We start from the raw sequence: 19,836 nt of genomic DNA on the forward strand, positions 1-19,836 counted from the left end.
GGGGTGCAGTGTCCTCGAGGCCTGGCTGTCTCTTTATAAAAAGAACAAGGATAGATTTGCTGACCTGGAAGTAGGAAGTTCATGAGACCTGAGCTTTAGACAAAAAACACAGGCAAGAAAGGAACCCTGAGAGTAGCCTGGCAGTGGTGACACACAGCTTTAATCCCAGCACCCAGGAGGCAGAGGCAGGCTAATTTCATAAATTTGAGGCCAGCCTGGCCTACAGAGTAGGTTTCAAGACAGCCAGGGCTACACAGAGAAACCCTCCTCAATAAACAAACAGCAGCAAACAAGCATGCATGGAAACAAACAAACAGCAACAACATAGAACAGAAGAAGGAATGTTGAGAGAAAGAAAATTACTCTTCCCTAGCAAAGAGACCCAGATGGGCTACCCCATGCCAAATGCTCAGCCTTGAACGCATATACATACAAGTGACATCATACAGATTAATCAATTTAAATGTATATATTTAGGAATACGCACATGAACACACATGTATGCACACACAGTAACACACATACATATGTAGCAAATAAAGAAAAGAGGCATTGTCAAAGGAATACCTAGAGGGGGATGGAGAGAAGCTTGACAGTAATTAAATAAGTAACTGAATTCTAATTTCAAAAAGATACAGAAGTTTTAAATGTCAATATTTTTGAGCCAAACTTGATAGCACACACTTTTAATCCAAACAACCTGGAAGGGCAGGACAATCTCTGGCAGTTCAGGGCCAGCCTGTTCTACACAGCTGGTTCCAGGACAGCCTGGGCTCTGTAGAGAGACACTTTCTCAAAATAAGTAGATAGATAGATAGATAGATAGATAGATAGATAGATAGATAGATAGATAGACAGACAGACAGGCAGAAGACAGACAGCACCAGATTCTTTTTAAATTCATGTTTAACAAAAGGCCAGTTCTTTACATAAATGCTGGGCAGTCTGGAAAGGAAGCTTGTTCACCAAGAGGCACCCTTTGAATAAATGTTCAGACTTTAAATGAAGTGCTGTCCTCCCCCTGGAAAGTCTGTCATTTAATGTAGATCATTATTCTAATAAAAACTTGATGGTATGCGAGAAGCTCTTTTGAATGTGGTGTCCATGATTTGAAGAAAAGCAGTTTCTAAGGCCTCACACACTAGACCTAAATCAGCTTCCTGTGCTTTCACTGAAACAGAGCGATCTTAACCAAAAGGTAATGGTTTCTAAAGTTTGTAAAACTGGAAAGAATAAAATAGGGCAAAACCATCCAAGCAGAATCCAGAAGTTATTATTACAATACATATATATTTTGGAAAAAGAGCTTCAAAATCACTTTAACATGAAAACCAATCATTTTTACTGGAAATTTGACCCAAGATAAAAAAAGTTTCCCAAAAAATGTGAGGGCACAACCAAAAAATTAACTGTGTCACAGAAAAGTTTATAAAATTTAAAACTCAGGTGTGGGGTGTGTCCTCCAACACTTACCTGGTACCAGCATTTCAATGTTTACATCACAGGAATTACTTAGTTTCTGAAAGGATCAGGCCCTGAATCAGGAAGTGGGCCTCCCAAAGATGAGATTCTGCAGCCATTTAAACTCAGTCTATGCTACTTTTTCCTTTTGAAAGCTTAGTAAGTTTTTCCAACTAGTGCCAATTTCCTGCTGGATGCTGAGCAACCCAGCTTGGAGAAGAAGAGGAAAGGACTGGCTTAGCCCGGCCTGCGGGAACAGAGGCTTCCAGGTCGGGATGCAGCCTTGAGTGTGACTGCTGAGTCATAACAAGACTGATTCAGGTGGCAGTGGTGGCTCAGGCTTTTAATCCCAGCACTCCTGGTCTACAAGAACTAGTTCCCTGACAGTAGGGCAATTTACACAAAGAAACTAAACAAACATGACCTGATTCAAGGAGACAAAGCACAAAGATTTTGATCCCTGGGTTTTTCTTGGTCCCACTTCCCATTTCTGTATTCACCCCAAAGGATGGCTTCTGTCCGGAAACTACATTCATCCAGGATGGAGACCAAAAGCTCCTGGCTCTGAGGTGAAAAAGATGGCACATTTCTGGTAGCTTTGTAGTAGAAGCCTTGCCAGCAAGGAAAGGCTGGCAACCTCTGGATAGGGCAGATTTCTCTCTGCAAATGGCCACAGTTGGCTCTTGGGCTGTGCCTGAGATTTTTTTCAGTTGTCATTTAGGCTAGTGGGTGCACATTCCCTTGCTGAAGGAAAGCGTTTTTTGGGTGCCAGGGGTCATGCTTTCTAGAATTCTCAGTGTATTTTCAGCAGGGTGCTGGCCTTGACAGACAAGCTGCTACAGACCAGGTTAGGAAATCCATTTCTCTGCTGAGCTGACCAAGGTCTGATTCTCCAGGCAGCACCCCTGGGGCTAAGCTGCCAGCTCAGACCATTCTGCACTAATCCACTGGAGCCCCACCCCTCGTCTTCCTGAGCTCAACCCTGGCCTGCCTTCAGTTTGTTTGTCCCCTGCTGACCAAGAGAGTCACTCCTCTTCCTAGGGCGAGTTTGCTTCCGGTTTTTAGCAATAATAAAACTGAAACCACTCTCTCTGAGTTTTCTTGAGGCCCAGAGGAGGTCTGCAAACAAGTACTTAGCAAGTACTTTATTAATTTAGTAGATTGTTAAGGGGCAGAGTCATCTGGACAGCAAGCAATGCCTCATCACACCTGGGTTCACAGCTGTCCTAAATTTTTTTTTCTGTGTGTTTGTGTGTGTGTGTGTGTGTGTGTGTGTGTGTGTGTGTGTTTCTTAGGGGACAGGGTTTCTCTGTAGCTTTGGAACCTGTCCTGGAACTAGTATTTGTAGACCAGGCTGACCTCAAACTCACAGAGATTCGCCTGCCTCTGACTCCTGCTGGGATTAAAGTCATGCACCATCTGTGTCCAGCTCCTAAACTTTGTAATATAGAAAAACAGAAACAGAAACTGCAGGGATGGGGATTCAGGGCACTGCAGCTGTAGCCTCTGCTACTGTGAGTTGTGTTTGTGCTCGGGAGCTGAGTTACTGCTCTGCTCCTTTGCTGGAGGAGGCACAGCCACAGAGACCCAGCCTGCTGGTCAAACCCCAAAGTCACACCAGCTGCCTGTCATGCTCCTCCTTATTGTTTCATTTGTTCTATGATATCAAATGTTGTTTACAGAGCAAAGCTGGGGGTGATGGTGCAGAGCTGTGATCCCTGGACTCTACCATCAGAGGAAGATGGGGAGGGCCTGAAAATTCCAGGACAGGAAGTATCAGGCCAGCATTGGCCTCCCAGACTTACTCTCGAAATTTTCTTAAGCACTGAGATTCATGTAGAACTCCAAATGACCCAAGATAACCACAGTGTTACTACACACACACACGCCCGCGGGCGCGCGCACACACACAGCACACATACACGAAATAATGCAAAATGTGTCACCACATCTGGTTTCTGGGAGTGTATAGAGCTATTGTAGTAGAAACAGCACACACTTCACTGACAACGGGACACTGGATAGACCTAAGGTTCCATAAACAAGCACTTGCCAAAACTGCACTTGGTTTTTCACACAGATGCATAAAATAGACCTTTATTTTCAACACAGGTTTTCTCTGGGTAGCATCAACTTCCCAGAAACAAGCCGGCCTTGACCTCAGAGATTCACCTGCCTTCACCTCTGGGATTAAAGACATGTTTTGCTGCTGAACAGCAAAAACTAGCTTTTGAGAAATGACAACACCTTCAAAAATGGTCTTTGGAAACTGAATAACCACAAATAGATACAAGTAGATCCCTCTCTGTGTCTTCCTGGGGGATACTAGTTCACACAGGTCCATTCTTCCCAGGAACTCAAAGCTCTATAGGTGGCAGATAAAATACCCAAACACATGGGCAAGCACTGGCTGAGCAGGGCTCCAGCACTGAAGAAATTGTGCTGCCAATGGCAAGAGGGATGTCATAAAGCTGAGAACCTCAGGTCCACTAAAGGTAGTGGTCAAATGCCCACAGAGAGGGAAAACTCTTTGATGGCTTTCATCTGGCAGAGGATTAGTGTCTACAATACACCAAAGACTATGGATATTTTCCTTTGCAATGAAAACAGGAGAATTCTGGGAAGAAGGAAGCCCATTGCTCCACAGTCCTGCCCAGACACGGAAGAAAAAAGAAGGAAGATGTGACCTGTGCCACTGAAAAAAGTACCGAGCCATGTTTAACATAGATAAGAATAATGGGTTAATATAAGTTTTGAGTTAATAAGAAGCCTGAGCTAATGGGCCAATCAGTTTACATATAATGTATACTCTCTGTGATTTTCTTTGGCATCTAAAGACTGTGGGAACTAGGCAGGACAGAAACCCCAACAAGCAGGGCCTTATGTTGTGTCACTTAGGACAATAGTTTCTATGCAAGAAAAGATAACCTCACAACCACAACTGATATTTTCCTAAAACACAGGAAAAGCTCACAGTATGATCACAACTTACATATTTTTGTCAGGAGCCCACAAGTGGTTAAACATTTTTCTTTGTATTAATTTACATTAATTAAGATGTGTAAGAACAACTTTACCCCAAAGCAATGATTCTTCTATTAATGATCAAAGAATTTTAAGCCAGTCAAGCACCATTCAGCCAGGTCTTTTATACTGGCATCCATGGATGTCTGAATAGCACTTGCATGCCCGATGTTCTTGAAGGCCGGAGAAACAACAGACCCCAGAGATACTTAATATCTAATCTGTCAATCATTTTCATGAAAAGTCATTTTTTTTAAGAGTCTGAAATGTCGAGGGTAACACCACCCTCTCCTGACTGCATGTTGGTTTTGCATAGACAGTTCTCAGCCCTCTCTTTGCCATACTTCAATGCCCACACATTTGAGATTTCCATGGCCGTGACTATGGTCCACATGTATTTACCAAAATAATTAAAGTAAACCAAAATATCACAAAACCATGGACAAGAAAGTAACTGACATAACATGTCAGGAGTGAGCATTTTAATACTACCCTGATCATTATTGAACTTGGATGCTAATTAACTATTGTCTCTGAGGTTTTTCTCATTAAAAATTCTATATGCGTAACTTGGATCCCAAGAGATTTTTCAGAGGCACAAGACTCCTGTTTATCTAGCCATCAATAAAAAGAACTTAATGCTTTTAGTTGGCTTAATTAGCATGGTTGTCAAACATTGCTTTGTGGGGTTACTGTTAAGTCAATACTTAAAAAAGTATTCAACGTGTCCAAAAATATTATCATTTCAATAAAATACCATGTTAATGGAGAGTCAATTCTTCAAATAAAAAAAACCCAATCTTTAAAGAAAAGCTTGATTTGTTCCATAAAATGTCAGTTTTTGGATGAAGAATCATTCATTTTCAAAATCACAAGCTCTATACTAAAGTAGATCCTTCTCATGTAAATCCTCCTTCTGCTACACCATTGCAGAGTAATCTTAACATGGTTGCCTCTTTATAAGGAGAACAAAGATAGGTTTGCTGACCTGGAAGTAGGAACCTCTTGAGGCCTGAGCTTTAGTCCAAAAAAAAAAAAAAAAAAAAAAACAGGTAAGAAAGGAACCCTGAGAGTCACCTGGCAGTGGTGACACACAGCTTTAATCCCAGCACTCAGGAGGCAGAGGCAGGCTAATTTCATAAATTTGAGGCCAGCCTGGACTACAGAGTAAGTTTCAAGACAGCCAGGGCTACACAGAGAAACCCTCCTCAATAAACAAACAGCAGCAAACAAGCGTACATGGAAACAAACAAACAGCAACAACATAGAACAGAAGAAGGAATGTTGAGAGAAAGAAAATTACTCTTCCCTAGCAAAGAGACCCAGACTGGTTGTTATCCAATGCCAAATGCTCAGCCTTGAACGCATATACATACAAGTGGCATTATACAGATTAATCAATTTAAATGTATATATTTAGGAATATGCACATGAACACACATGTATGCACACACAGTAACACACATACATATGTAGCAGATAAAATAAAAGGGCATTACCATAGGGATACATAGAGGGGGTTGGAGAGAAGAAAGACAGTAATTAAATAAAGTAATTGAATTCTAATTTCAAAAAGATACAGAAGTTTTAAATGTCAATATTTTTGATCCAAGCTTGATGGCATACACTTTTAATCCAAACAACCTGGAAGCAGAGGCAGGACAATCTCTGGCAGTTCAGGGCCAGCCTGTTCTACACAGCTGGTTCCAGGACAGCCAGGGCTCTGTAGAGAGACACTTTCTCAAAATAAGTAGAGAGATGATAGATGATAGATGATAGATAGATAGATAGATAGATAGATAGATAGATAGATAGACAGACAGGCAGACAGACAGAACCAGATTCTTTTTAAATTCATGTTTAACAAAAGCCAGTTATTTACATAAGTGCTGGGCAGTCTGGAAAGGAAGCTTGTTCACCAAGAGTCACTCTTTGAATAAATGTTCATCCTTTAAATGAAGTGCTGTCCTCTTTCTATAAAGTCTGTTGTGTAATGTAGGCCGTTCTTCTAATAAAAACTTGATGGTATGCGAGAAGCTCTTTTGAATGTGGTGTCCGTGATTTGAAAGAAAAGCAGTTTCTAAGGCCTCACACACTAGACCTAAATCAGCTTCCCTTGCTTTTACTGAAACAGAGCGATCTTAACCAAAACGTAATGTTTTCTATAGTCTGTAAAACTGGAAAACATAAAATGGGGTAAAACCATCCAAGCAGAATCCAGAAGTTATAATTACAATACATATATATTTTGGAAAAGGAGCTTCAAAATCACTTTAACATGAAAACCAATCATTTTTACTGGAAATTTGACCCAAGATAAAAATGTTTCCCAAAGAGGAAAAAACGTAAGGGCACAACCAAAAAATTAACTATGTCACAGAAAAGTTTATAAAATTTAAAACTTAAATGTTGGGTGTGTCCTCCAACACTCACCTGGTACCAGCATTTCAATGTCTACATACATCACTTAGTTTCTGAAAGGATCAGGCCCTGAATCAGGAAGTGGGCCTCCCAAAGATGAGATTCTGCTGCCATTTAAGCTCAGTCTATGCTGCTTTTTCCTTTTGAAAGCTTAGTAAGTTTTTCCAACTAGTGCCAATTTCCTGCTGAATGCTGAGCAACCCAGCTTGGTGAAGAGGAAAGGACTGGCTTAGCCTGGCCTGCGGGAGCAGAGGCTTCCAGGTCTGGATGCAGCCTTGAGTGTAATTGCTCAGTCATAATAAGACTGATTCAGGTGGCAGTGGTGGCTCACACTTTTAATCCCAGCACTCCTGGTCTACAAGAGCTAGTTCCCTGAATTCCATCCATACCGCGATCCCGATGATGGGAGACACAGGGTGCGGTGCCAGAAACGTCTGCTGCCCAGGTGCCAGTCCGCACCCTATAGCGCTCTGGAGTCCGCGGTTTCTTTTCCTGTTCGCGTCCACTATGTTCGGTTCGCTGTCGTTTACATAAACGCTGTAAATTCACCCGATGCCTTTCCATAGCAATTCAGTGCCAACTTCCGTGGGCAAAAACACGTTTTGGTCGGGCAAGTGTCCTAAGACATCCGACCCGAACAGAATGCAAGACGAGGGATTCGGTGTCTGCACCTCCGAATCTCTTTTGCGCCTGCATTCCATTCCTCGCACCAAAGGTTTTCGGGGGGCTTTCATCTGTCAGGACTCGAGTATGGCCTTGTCTAGGCCGGCCTTCTCTTTCTCCTCTCTTTTAGCAGTCGCAACGCAGCTAAGGTTCCTATGAGCGCCCCTACTACAGGCAAGACGACAGACAAAGCCTGCCTGACCGGTTCTTACACTCCCAGGAGCCAATGGAGAAGACCCAGGCAGAAGCAGAAACGCTTCTGACGCCAAACGCAGCTCCGCCTGCCGGCTGCGGTCGGGACTCCTCTACACCGCCGGCCGCTGGCGTCGCTGTGGGGCGGGCACTCAGCTTAGCAAGGTCTCCAATTCTGGGTGTACGGAGCTTGCAATGGGTTTTGGCCCCTGTGGCGCTTTCCGCGAGTGCCACGATTCTTTCACCGAGTCGACTTTCGATCGGATGGCAGCAAGCTCGAGCTGCAGTCCGATCGCGATTCAAACCGCGTCCATGTTGTCTCCGTAGCTTCTTTCGATTTTTATACTGAATCAGGCTCTGCCAGACAGGCTGCCCCGGGATTCCACCCTAACCATGAATCACGGTCCCTACTAGGTGAAAAACGCTGCATGAAGCGTCTGAGGCCCCAGGGCGAGTCCACACCAGATGTGGTCTCAGGACGCAGAGGTTTGGTTTCGTTTTCGCCTCCTCTACACTAGGCTAGCCACCATTTATATAAACGCTAAAATTCACCCAATTTCTTTCGGTAGCAAGTTCAGAACCAAATGCCATAGGCAAAGACACGTTTTGTCCGGGAAGTGTCCCAGCATTCGGCCGGAAGGAATGGAAATAGATTAATTCGGTGTCCCGTCCCCCACACCCCCCACAACCTGATCTCCATTGCATCTGCATTTCTTTCACTGTGCTCTCCTTGGACCTGGGATCCCATTTATAATCAAGTTTCTGGTAAACCCTAAACTGACTCTCCTTAGTTGAGATATATTCTTCCCTGATCCCATATCTATCCTTCCTCCCTCCCCCCTCCCAGTCCCCCGAGCTTTCCCCATTCCTCCCCTGCTCCCTTCTCTCTAACCCTCTCCCCTTCCAACAACCTTCCCACCACCCCATGCACCTGAGGTTACCTGGGACTCTTGTCTATTTCCAATCTCCAGGAGGAAAACTACCTGAATTTTCTTCCAGTTCACCCTCCTATCCAGCTTCTCTAGGATCACGAATAATAGGCTCAAAGACCTTTAATTATGGCTAGAATCCACTTATGAGTGAATACATACCATATTCCTCTTTTTGGGTATGGCTTACCTGACTCAGTAAAGCGTTTTTCTTTTTTTTTAATTTTTTTAAATTTTTTAATTTTTTTATTTAATTCTTACTGGGAACCCCTCCAGAATCTGACACCCACATACAGACAAACATTCAGTAAAAACACCAATACAAATAAGAATCAAACATAAGCAAGACAAAGAGTTTCTTTTAAAAAGATTTTTAAAGGCTAAGTGCTTTGTGTATTATAGAGACTAGTACTTCACCAGATGAAAAGCTCTCAAAGAGTTTCTTCCATTTGGTGAACATTAGACCACTTCCTCTGCTGGACCTAAGAATTTCAGTTTCATGATGTCGTTCTTCTCATTCATAGCACTATGTCTTAGTGCTGAAGTCCTGCTCAGCAAGTGCTTGCCCATGAAGGATCCTGAGAGTTTGGGCCTGCTGAGATTTGGAGTCCAGACCAGTATAACTCTCAGATCTGAGGGCTGGGATAGATGCTAGGGGCGGGGCCTACACTCCCACCTTAGTGCTGATGGTTCTCTGTGTTTCCTCTATGCCTGCTGTTATGTCCCTTTTTCACTTCTGATTTTGTCAATTTGGATATTCTCTCCCTGCCTTTTAGTTAGTTTGGATCAAGGTTTGTCTATTTTGTTGATTTTCATTTAGAACCAATTCTTTGTTCAGTGGTTCTTTGTATTGTTTTCTTTGTTTCTATTTTGTTGATCAAAATTTTATTTTTGCTGTTTATTGGCAGTGCATGTCTTTAATCCCAGCAGAAGTAGGCAAATCTCTGAGTTCGAGGCCAGATTGTTCCAGGGCAGTCAGGGTTACACACAGAAACCCAGGCATGTGATAAAAGGTGTGTGTGTATATATATATATATATATATATATATATATATATATCTTGGAGACAGTCTTGTGTATCCTAAGGCCTGATACATATATACAAGTATCTGGTTGTTAGTGAATTGAATGTTGTTTCTACTTCTATGGCTCTATGAAACTTTCAGAGATCATGTATGGTAACGTTAACAGGATTGTTTTGTTTGGTTTTGTTTTTATTGGGACATTTTATCCCAGCCAGCGGGACATGAACGGAAGGTCCCTGATAAACCTGGAGGAGGAACAGGAAAGGAGCGGACAAGAGACAAGAGAAATGACAGCAAGACAGGCTTTCTGATGAAGTTGCAAAGTTCATTTTTTCTCAGAAGCTGTTATATAGCAAAAGGGCAAGGAGAGGATGGGGTGTCAGAAAAGTCCAGTCTGCTGGAATTCAAGTCTGGAAAGTCTCTGGCTGAGAGAAAGAGATATCAACTAACAAAGGAGGTGCTAATTGCTTCTAAATCCTGTAGACTGTTGCCTCACTAGGAGATAAGATACCAGATTAATTTCCTAGGCCCAGAACTTACCCTGCAGAGGTGATAGAGGTGAATATTTTACTTAACTTGTAAACTTAAGATGACTGTAAACTGCCAAAAATATAGATCCCAAAAGACAGGCCTTTGCTTCCGGCACATTCTGACTATCATGGTTCATTTATGATTCCAACTGAATTGCAATGTGTAAGAAAATTTCCACAGAGTATGTCTGGGTGGGAAATGCTGGCCTGATAATTGCTTTCTTGGAGTGAATGGACAGGAATTTGTAGCCGAACTTCCTCTTCCTCTGAAGGTCACAGCGTTGCACCACAACCCCCAGCTCTGCTCTGTAAATAACAGTTTTCAAACATAAAACAAGCTAAAGATTTAGTAGGAACATGACAGGCAGCTTGAATGAGTTTTTAGTTTGAAAATGAAGACATTCGGCAAGGAAGCATGCTTGCAGGAAGCAGTAACTCAGAGGAACTTACTGTTCTCTTTAGTTTCCTGGTGCCAACAACTGTGGTGGCAGCAGCCAGGCCGCACCAGACTAGGGACTCTTCCAGGAGAGCAAGCAAAACTGGTTGTCTTCTCCACCAAGTGTTGTTGCCAGACAAACCACCCTAGACATGTGCCCCAAGGCAAAGGCATGGGCACACTGCTGTGGAGCATGGGCTAAACCTCAGAAACTGAAAGGAAGCCTCCAATTAAGTGTGTTCTTTTAGAAGTTGTATTGGAAGTGGCGTCTTTTCACAGCAAGGGAAAGCTGAGACATACTCTAAATCTGTCCGTTTGGCATACTGATTACATCCAGCTGGTTATTTTGAGACTGCAAATATATGCCAGCCTCTGTAAGGTGACTTTGCTGAAACAAAATAAATCCACATGGAATTTATCTTAGTAAAAATGCATGTTTTAGGACGAGAGTTGCTATGAGCCAGACTCTATTTTTTTAAAGACTACTTCTTTAAAAGTTTTTGTTCATGTGTGTGTATCCCTGAGCTAGAATTAGAAGTTGTGCGATGTCAGATATGGATTCTGGGGACCAAATTCTGGGAGAACAGCACACACATTTCACCATAGACCCATTCCTGTAGTCCAAGACAGACATTTACCCGAGGACCTTTAGTCTCAAGAAGAAGACAACCGCATTTACCATAATGGCATTTCCTACTGTCAGCTTCATTTCTTTCCCCCTCACCAACTTTAAAGCCATAGTCCTAGATTAGAAATGTCAGTCAAGGCTTTTTTTTTTAATGCCTTGTGCCTGCTTTTGCGGGACTCCCATTCATGGGTTTCTAATTGAAACTGTCATTCCTTACCCTGTCTGTTTTATGTTTAGTTAATTATGTAAATGGGTTTTAGATTTATTTATTTATTATATGTGTATGAGTGTTTCCTGTATGTATGTCTGTGTAACATGTGCATGTAGTGCCTACTTGTACAAACAGTAATAGAAAGCATCAGATTTTTTTGGGGGTGCACCATGTAGCACCGGTCACTTGAAAAAAGAAAGACACTCCAAGATGAAATGTTAAGGCCTATGTGTCAGAAGGAAGGTCCAGGCTCACTGATGGGCTGATTTCCGAACAGCTATACGAAGGCTTATTTATTGGTTGTTACATAAAATATTTTCTCATACCAAGGTTCCAAATCTAATTTACATGTCTTGCTAAAGGAGAGCATCCCATGCCCGCATGACTCTAGTTCTTTATTATGTGTCATGTGCATTGCACAATAATAGAGGAGCCTCAGGTATGGCTGAGGTATCTTCTGACCAAAGTCATGGAATGTCTGCAATGCTCCTTCAGTAAAACAATCCTACAAATCACAGAAAACAGCCAGCCACTGTTTGCACAAGTCTTCTTCAAAGTACTTCTAAAAAAAAAAAACCCAAAAAATATAAATAAAAAAAGTAGGCTACAGGGAGACCCCTCCAGGAGTGCAGCTGGACAGGGCTGCAACTGGCCTGATTCCTGGGAGAGGGCACGTGCCCTTAATCTGCCCTTGTCTTCAGTACCTTCTGTTTCAATTATGTAAATCATGTCTGAGAGTTTCCCAAATTTACAAAGCCTATTCAAAACATGGTTGGGGGTCTGGAGAGATGGCTCAGAGATGACTCAGAGGGTGAGAGCACTGGCTGCTGTTCCAGAGGTTCTGAGTTCAATTCCCAGCAACCTCATGGCAGCTCCACAACCATCTGTAGTGAGATCTGGTGCCCTCTTCTGGCCTGCAAGTATACATACAGCAGAACACTGTATTTGTAATAAATAATAATAATAAAAAAAACTTGGTGGGGAAAATTCAGCACACTGGGATAGTCCTTGATGGAGAACTTGCATTTGGCATTGTCCTTTTGACAGACTTAGATGTTTTGGGATATGGAAATTAACTCGCTAAAGGTGTAAATTGGAGAACAAGAAAAAAAATGCCCTTGGTTAAGGGAGGGAGTCTCAGTGCTGCTTGAAAGAACAGATTCATCCTTCAGGTGCCCTGGGTCTTCTTTCATGAACCCACACGAACCCACAACCTTCCTACTACACATGCTCGCTCTAATGTCTACCCCAGATAAAGTGACTCTGCTAATTCATACAACAAAATTCCCTTGGAACTAGAATTACAGTCAGTTTATAGCCAAAGTAACACAAATGGTAAAATCCCAGTGACAGATATTGGGATTCATGCTGTCTCCGATGGCCTCTTCCTCTTACCGTCTATTTTCCAGTCATGGTACTGCTGCCGTCCCGGAGTTCTCTCCTACCGCGGGAAAGACACTCAGTTGGACCGCCAAGACTGCTTCTCAATGGCTCAATCATCCCTGGGAAACTGAAGAAGTCCCAGTCAGAAGCCAAAAACGCTTCCTTCTCAGTCCACAGGGGGCGCTATGACCCCGGCACTCAGCCTAGTGGATATCCCAGGTGCAGCACACTGTCACGAACACCTTTGCCCACCGGTAATCCACGCGTGTCTGCGATTCGTCTACCAAGGCACATCTTCTGATCGGCTGTGAGCACGCCTGAGTTGTATACCGACCGCGATGTCAAATTGCGTCCGTGACTTTCTGCTTCGGTCCTTTCGTTTTGCTGCACAAATCAGGATGAGCAAAACAGACTGCGTTGGTATTGGATCCGAACCACGATACCTAACGTCTCCTAGGTCTTCTCGGTCTCCTCTGATTTAGCGGTCGCGACGCGGCTAAGTGCCCCCTGTGCGGGCAAGACGCCAGACAAAGCCTGCCTGACGTTTTCTCACTCTCCCTGGAGCCTATGGGGAAGACCCGGGAAGAAGCAGAAACGCTTCTGACGCCAAAGGCAGCTCCGCCTGCCGGCTGCAGTCGGGACTCCTCTAGACCGCGGACTGCTGGCATAGCTGTGGCGAGGGCTCTCAGCGTCGCCACCATTCGGGGTGCACAGAGCTAGCTCTATAGGTTTCTCCGCCCCTGTGGCGCTGTTCAGGAGTGCAGCGATTAGTCCACCGAGTCGACCTCCGATCGGTTGCCAGCTCGCCCGAACTGCAATAGGACCGCGATTTTCAAACCGCGTCAGTAATTTTCTGCTACTGTCCTTTTGTTTTGAGACCGGAAAGGAACTCTGTATGTAAGGTTACTGTGTGAGTCGATTCCGACGACGATGCCAACGACTTGGACGGGTGCGAGTCCGCAGCCGAGAATGGGTGCGAGTCCAGAGTCGATTATTGGGGCGAGTGCGCAGCTGAGGACGGGTGCGAGTCCAGAGCAGGAGATGGGGGCGAGTGCGGAGCCTAAGATGGGGCCATGTCAGGAATCATCTACTGGGACGAGTCCCGTTCCCACAATGGGACGATGGGGACGAGTCCAGTCCCTACCAAAGGAGGACACGGACCGGTCCTGTCCCGACCACGGGACGACGGGGTTCGGTTCCTTCTCGACGACTGGACGACAGGGACGGGTTCCTTCCCGACCAAAGGGCGACGAGGCCGGATCCCGCCCAGACGGCAGAAAGACGGGGGAAGGATCCCATCCCGACCATGAGAATATGGGGACCGGTTTTGTCCCGACCACGTAACGACGGGAACCATTCCCGTCCGGACCACGGGACGAGGGTCCCAACCAAGGAACGATGGAGACCAGTCCTGTCCCAACCAAGGGACGACGGGGACGGGTACTGTTCTGACCGTGGGACGATGAGGACCTGTTCCATCCCGACCTCGGGACCACGGGGACCGGTCCGGACAAGACCTCGGGACGAAGGTGGTCAGTATAGTCAAGACGACGACACGAAGGGGACCGGCCCCGTCGCGACCGCGGAACGTCGCGGACAGGTCCCGTACCAACGACGGGACTACGGGGACCGGTTTCGTCCAGACCACGGAATGACGGGGACCGGTCCCGTCCGGACCACGGGACGACGGTCCCGACCAAGAGATGACTGGGACCGGTCCCTTCCCGACCGCGGGCCAACAGGGATGGGTCCTGTCCTGGGCGGGACGATTGGGACGGGTCCTGTCCTGACTATGGGACAGTTTTCATCCCGACCACGGAATGACGGGAAGCGGTCCCGACCAAGGGAAGATGGGGACAGGTCCCGTCCCAACCGCGGTACTCCGGGTACCGGTCCGGACCAGACCACTGGACGACGGGGACGGGTGCAGTCCCGACCGCGGGACGACGCGGAACGGTACCGTCCCGACCGCGGGACGACGGGCACCGGTCTGAACAAAACCACGTAACGATGGGGACCAGTGCAGTCAGGACAACGGGACAACGGGGACCGGTCCCGTCCTGACGACTGGGAGATGGGGACCAGAGCCATTCAAACGGTGGCACAAGGGTGTCCAGTCCCGTTCCGACGACGGGACGAATGGGAATAGTCCCTTTCCCACAAAGCAACATCTGAGACCAATCCCGTCCCCAAAACGAAACAACGCGGACAGGACACGACCGCGGGACGACGCGGACCGGTCCCGTCACGACCGCGTGACGACGCGGACGGGTGCAGTCTGGACTGCGGGACGACGCGAATGTGTCCCGTTCCGACCGCGGGACGAAGGGCACGGGTCCGAAACAGACCACGGGACGACGGAGACAAGTACAGTTAGGACAACGGGACGACGGGGACCTGTCCCGTCCCGACCACTGAACGACGGGGAGCGGTCCCGACCAAGGGAAGATGGGACCGCGGACGGGTTCGGTCTCGACCATGGGACGACAGAGACAGGTTTCGTCCCGACAACGGGACGGGACGATGGGGACGGGTCCCATTCCGACCAAGGGACTAGCGGACGGGTCCCGTACCGACCGCGGGACGACGCATACTGGTCCCGTCCAGACCGCGGGACGACGGGCACCGGTCCGAACAGACCACGGGACGACAGGGACCAGTACAGTCAGGACAACGGGACGACGGTGACGAGTCCCGTCGCGACCAGGAGACAACGCAGACGGGTCCCATTCAGATCGTGGGACGATGGGCACAGTCGGACCAGACCGCATGACGACGGGGACCAGTACAGTCAGGACAACGGGACGACGGGGCCCAGTCCCGTCCCGACCACCGGACGATGCAGACGGGTACCGTCCCGACCACGGAACTATGGGGAGCGTTCCTGACCAAGGGATGATGGGACCGCGGACGGGTTGGGTCTCGACTTTGGGACGACGGGGACTGGTTTCGTCCCGATAATGGGACGATGGGGACCAGTCCCGTCCCGATCAAGGGACGACGGGGACGAGTCCTGTCCTGACGACGGCGAAATGGGGACCAGAGCCGTTCTGACGATGGCATAAGGGTGTCCAGTCCCGTTCCGACGACGGGACGAAAGGGAATAGTCTCTTTCCCACAAAGCAACGACTAGGACCAGTCCCATTCCGACTATGGAACAACGGGGACAAGTCCCGTCCCGATCGCGAAACAAAGTTCCCGAGCACGGAACGATGCGGACGACTTCGACTCCTGTTTCGACGAAGGAACGAGTCAGCTGCACCACCTACGGGTCTAGAGGTGTGGTTCCTTTTCTGAAATTTCGCAATTTTCTGTCCCCGCCTTCCTTCAAGACTACAAATACCCAGGCCTGAGCAGCCTGTAGCAGCTCTTCTGCCTGCTCCTGTGCATGCGCTGCTGTCCTCCTGGTGCAAGTGCTGTTGGAGCGATGGTGTGGGTGACAGAGCAGCAGGTCCCGAGCGGACTACGCGGTCGAGTGCGGAGGAGAAGATGGGGCAAAGTACGGAGTCGTCTACTGAGACGATTCCTGTTGCGACGACGGGACGACTGGGACAAGTCCGTTCCAACGACGGGACGACGAGTACGGGTCCCGTCCCGTCCGCGGGAAGACGCGGACCAGTTCCGTCCCAACCGCAGGACGTCGCGGATGGGTCCCGCACCGACGACAGGACTACGGGGACCGGTTCCGTCCCGACCGCGGGACCACGGGTACCGGTCCGGAGCAGACCACGGGACGACGGGGACCAGTACGGTCAGGACGACAGGACGAAGGGGACCGGACGACGAGGATTGGTCTCGTCCAGACTGCGGGACGACGAGGACCGGTCCCACCCCGACCGCGGGACGTCGCAGACGGGTCCCATACCGAAGACGGGACTACGGGGACCGGTTTCATCCCGACAACGGAACGACTAGGACCGGTCCCGTCTGGGACGCGGGACGACGGTCCCGACTAAGGGATGACGGGGACCTGTCCCGTACCGACCGCGGGACGACGGGGACCGGTTCAGTTCCGACCGCTGGACGACCGGGACCGGTCCGGACCAGACCACGGGACGACGGGGACCAGTACAGTCAAGATGACAGGACAACAGGGACCGGTCCTGTCCCGAGGACGGGAGGAAGTCGACAGGTCCTGTTCCGACGGCTGGACTACAGGGGCCGGTCCTGTCCCGACGCCGGGTCAACAGGGAAAGGTCGCCGACGGGTCCTGTACCGACGACGCGACTACGGGAACCGGTTTCGTCCCGACCACGGAACGACGGAGACCGGTCCCGACCGGACCACAGGACGACAGTTCCGACCAAGGGATGACTGGGACCTGTCCCGTCCCGACCCGGGGACGAAGGGGACCGGTTCTGTCCAGACCGCTGGACGACGGGGACCGGTCCGGACCAGACCACGGAACGACGGGGACCAGTACAGTCAGGACAACGGAACTACGGGGACCGGTCCTGTCTTGACCACGGGACGACGGGTACCCGTCCCGTCCCGACCACAGGGAGTCGAGAACCCGTCCCGTTCCGACCACGGAGCAACGGCGATCGGTTCTGTCCCGAGGACGGGACGACAGGGACGACGGTCCCGACGATTCCGGGTCCTATGTCAGGGGGGAGGCTGCAACCGACTCAGAAGGCATGTCCGGAGCCGACGCCCAGTTCGGTCCGGGATCCGAGGACGACGTGTGCGTATGTGCAGCCCACGACGGGCGCGGCCCGGAGCCGACGGCGGGTTCGAGTAGGTAGCCGAGGACGGAGGTCCAGTCTGCAGACGAGGACGTGTCCATGTCCGGAGCGCATTCCTTGCCTAATACTCTGCATTTCATATGGCTGCCGCTTACTGGTGTTCCACAGCAGAGGGCCTTAGAGAGCTCCAGGAGACTATCAGAGTTTGAAAGTGGGTTCCCTGCCAAGATGATTTTTGCCTAAACCTGTTTACTTCGTCCCAGCCGGTTTGGTCTTCACTGCAGCCGGTTTCTTCCAAAAATAAACACGTCAATATGCTTTCGGTGGTCCGTGTCAATTCTTAATTACTTAAAACATAAACGCATTTTACTTGGTTGTACCTGCGCCAGTTTTCAAAGGTACTGACGACACCCCGAAGCCCACGTTTCCAGGATTCCTGGATAGGCTGGTGTGGGGACCATGGTGGTCAGTCCTCAGGCCCTCGGGTGAACGGGGTGAGTAGGCGCCGCTAGGATCTGGGGTCAGGGGTGATGAGGAAGTGGTAGCCAATTAATAGCAGAAAGGCTGTTGATGACAGTTCAGCTCTGCCTCTAAGCTGCAGGCCGGCCACTTCTTTGCTGCTGGGGTCACTGTGAGGCAGGCATTGGGCCAAGTGCCACTTCACGGTGCACAGCGCCCGATCCTGCAGTTTTCCAAGGTTGCTCCGGAATTCCATCCATACCACGATCCCGACGACGGGAGACGCACGGTGCGGTGCAAGAAATGTCTGCTGCCCGGGTGCCAGTCCGCACCCTATAGCGCTCAGGAGTCCGCGGTTACTTTTCCTGTTCGCTGTCGTTTATATAAACGCTGTAAATTCACCCGATTCCTTTCCATAGCGATTCAGTGCCAACTTCCGTGGGCAAAACCACGTTTTGGTCAGGCAAGGGTCCTAAGACATCCGACCCGAACCGAATGAAGACGAGGAATTCGGTGTCTGCACCTCCGAATCTCTGTCGCGCCTGCTTTCCATTTCTTGCGCCCAAAGTTTTCGGGGCAGGGGTTGGGGCTTCCAGGTGTCAGGACTCAAGTATGGCCTTGTCTAGGCCGGCCTTCTCTTTCTCTTCTCTTTTTGCAGTCGCGAGGCAGCTAAGATTCCTACGAGTGCCCCTACTGCAGTCAAGACGACAGACAAAGCCTGCCTGACCATTTCTCACTCTCACTGGAGCCAATGGAGAAGACCCAGGCAGAAGCAGAAATGCTTCTGACCCCAAACGCAGCTCCGCCTGCCGGCTGCAGTCGGGACTCCTCTGTACCGCCGGCCGCTGGCGTCGCTGTGGTGCGGGCACTCAGCCTTGCAAGGATTCCTCTTCAGGGTGCACAGAGGTTTGCCGGCCCCTACGGCGCTTTCCGCGAGCGCCATGATTCATCCACCCAGTCGACTTTCGATCGGATGGCAGCAAGCTCGAGCTGCAGTCCGATCGCTTGTTTCAAACCGCGTCCGTTATTGTCTCCGTAGCTTCTTTTGTTTTTCAGACTGAATCAGGCTCTGCCAGACAGGCTGTCCCGGGATTCCACGCGAACAGCAAACTACGGTCCCGATTAGGTGAAAAAACGCTGCATGAACCTTCTGAGGCCCCAGGGCGAGTCCACACCAGATGCGGTCTCAGGACACAGGGGTTTGGTTTCATTTTCGTGTCCTCTACACTAAGCTAGCAACCATATATATAAAGGCTAAAATTTACCCGATTTACCAAATGCTAAAGGCAAAGACACGTTTCGGCCAGAAAGTTTCCCATCATTCTTCCCGAAACGAATGGAAATAGATCAATTCGTTGTTCCTCCTACCCCCACAACCTAATCTCCATTGCATCTGCTTTCCTTTCACTGTGCTGAGGGTTTTCTGGGACATCACAAGTCAGAACTCGAGAATGGCCTTGTCTCCGGTGGCCCTTTCCGTCTCTCTCCTTTCACTCAGCCCCAACACAACTCCTGGTAAAACTAGAAAGAATAAAATAGGGCAAAACCATCCAAGCAGAATCCAGAAGAGATAATTACAATACGTATATGTTTTGGAAAAGGAGTTTCAAAATCACTTTAACATGAAAACCAATCATTTTTACTGGAAATTTGACCCAAGATAAAAAAGTTTCCCAAAGAGGAAGAAACATGAGGGCACAACCAAAAAATTAACTGTGTCACAGAAAAGTTTATAAAATTTAAAACTCAGGAGTGGGGTGTGTCCTCCAACACTTACCTGGTACCAGCA

The sequence above is a fragment of the Myodes glareolus genome, chromosome 15 (genome assembly GCF_982192425.1).
Source record: "Myodes glareolus chromosome 15, mMyoGla1.1, whole genome shotgun sequence".
Taxonomy (NCBI): Eukaryota; Metazoa; Chordata; class Mammalia; order Rodentia; family Cricetidae; genus Myodes; species Myodes glareolus.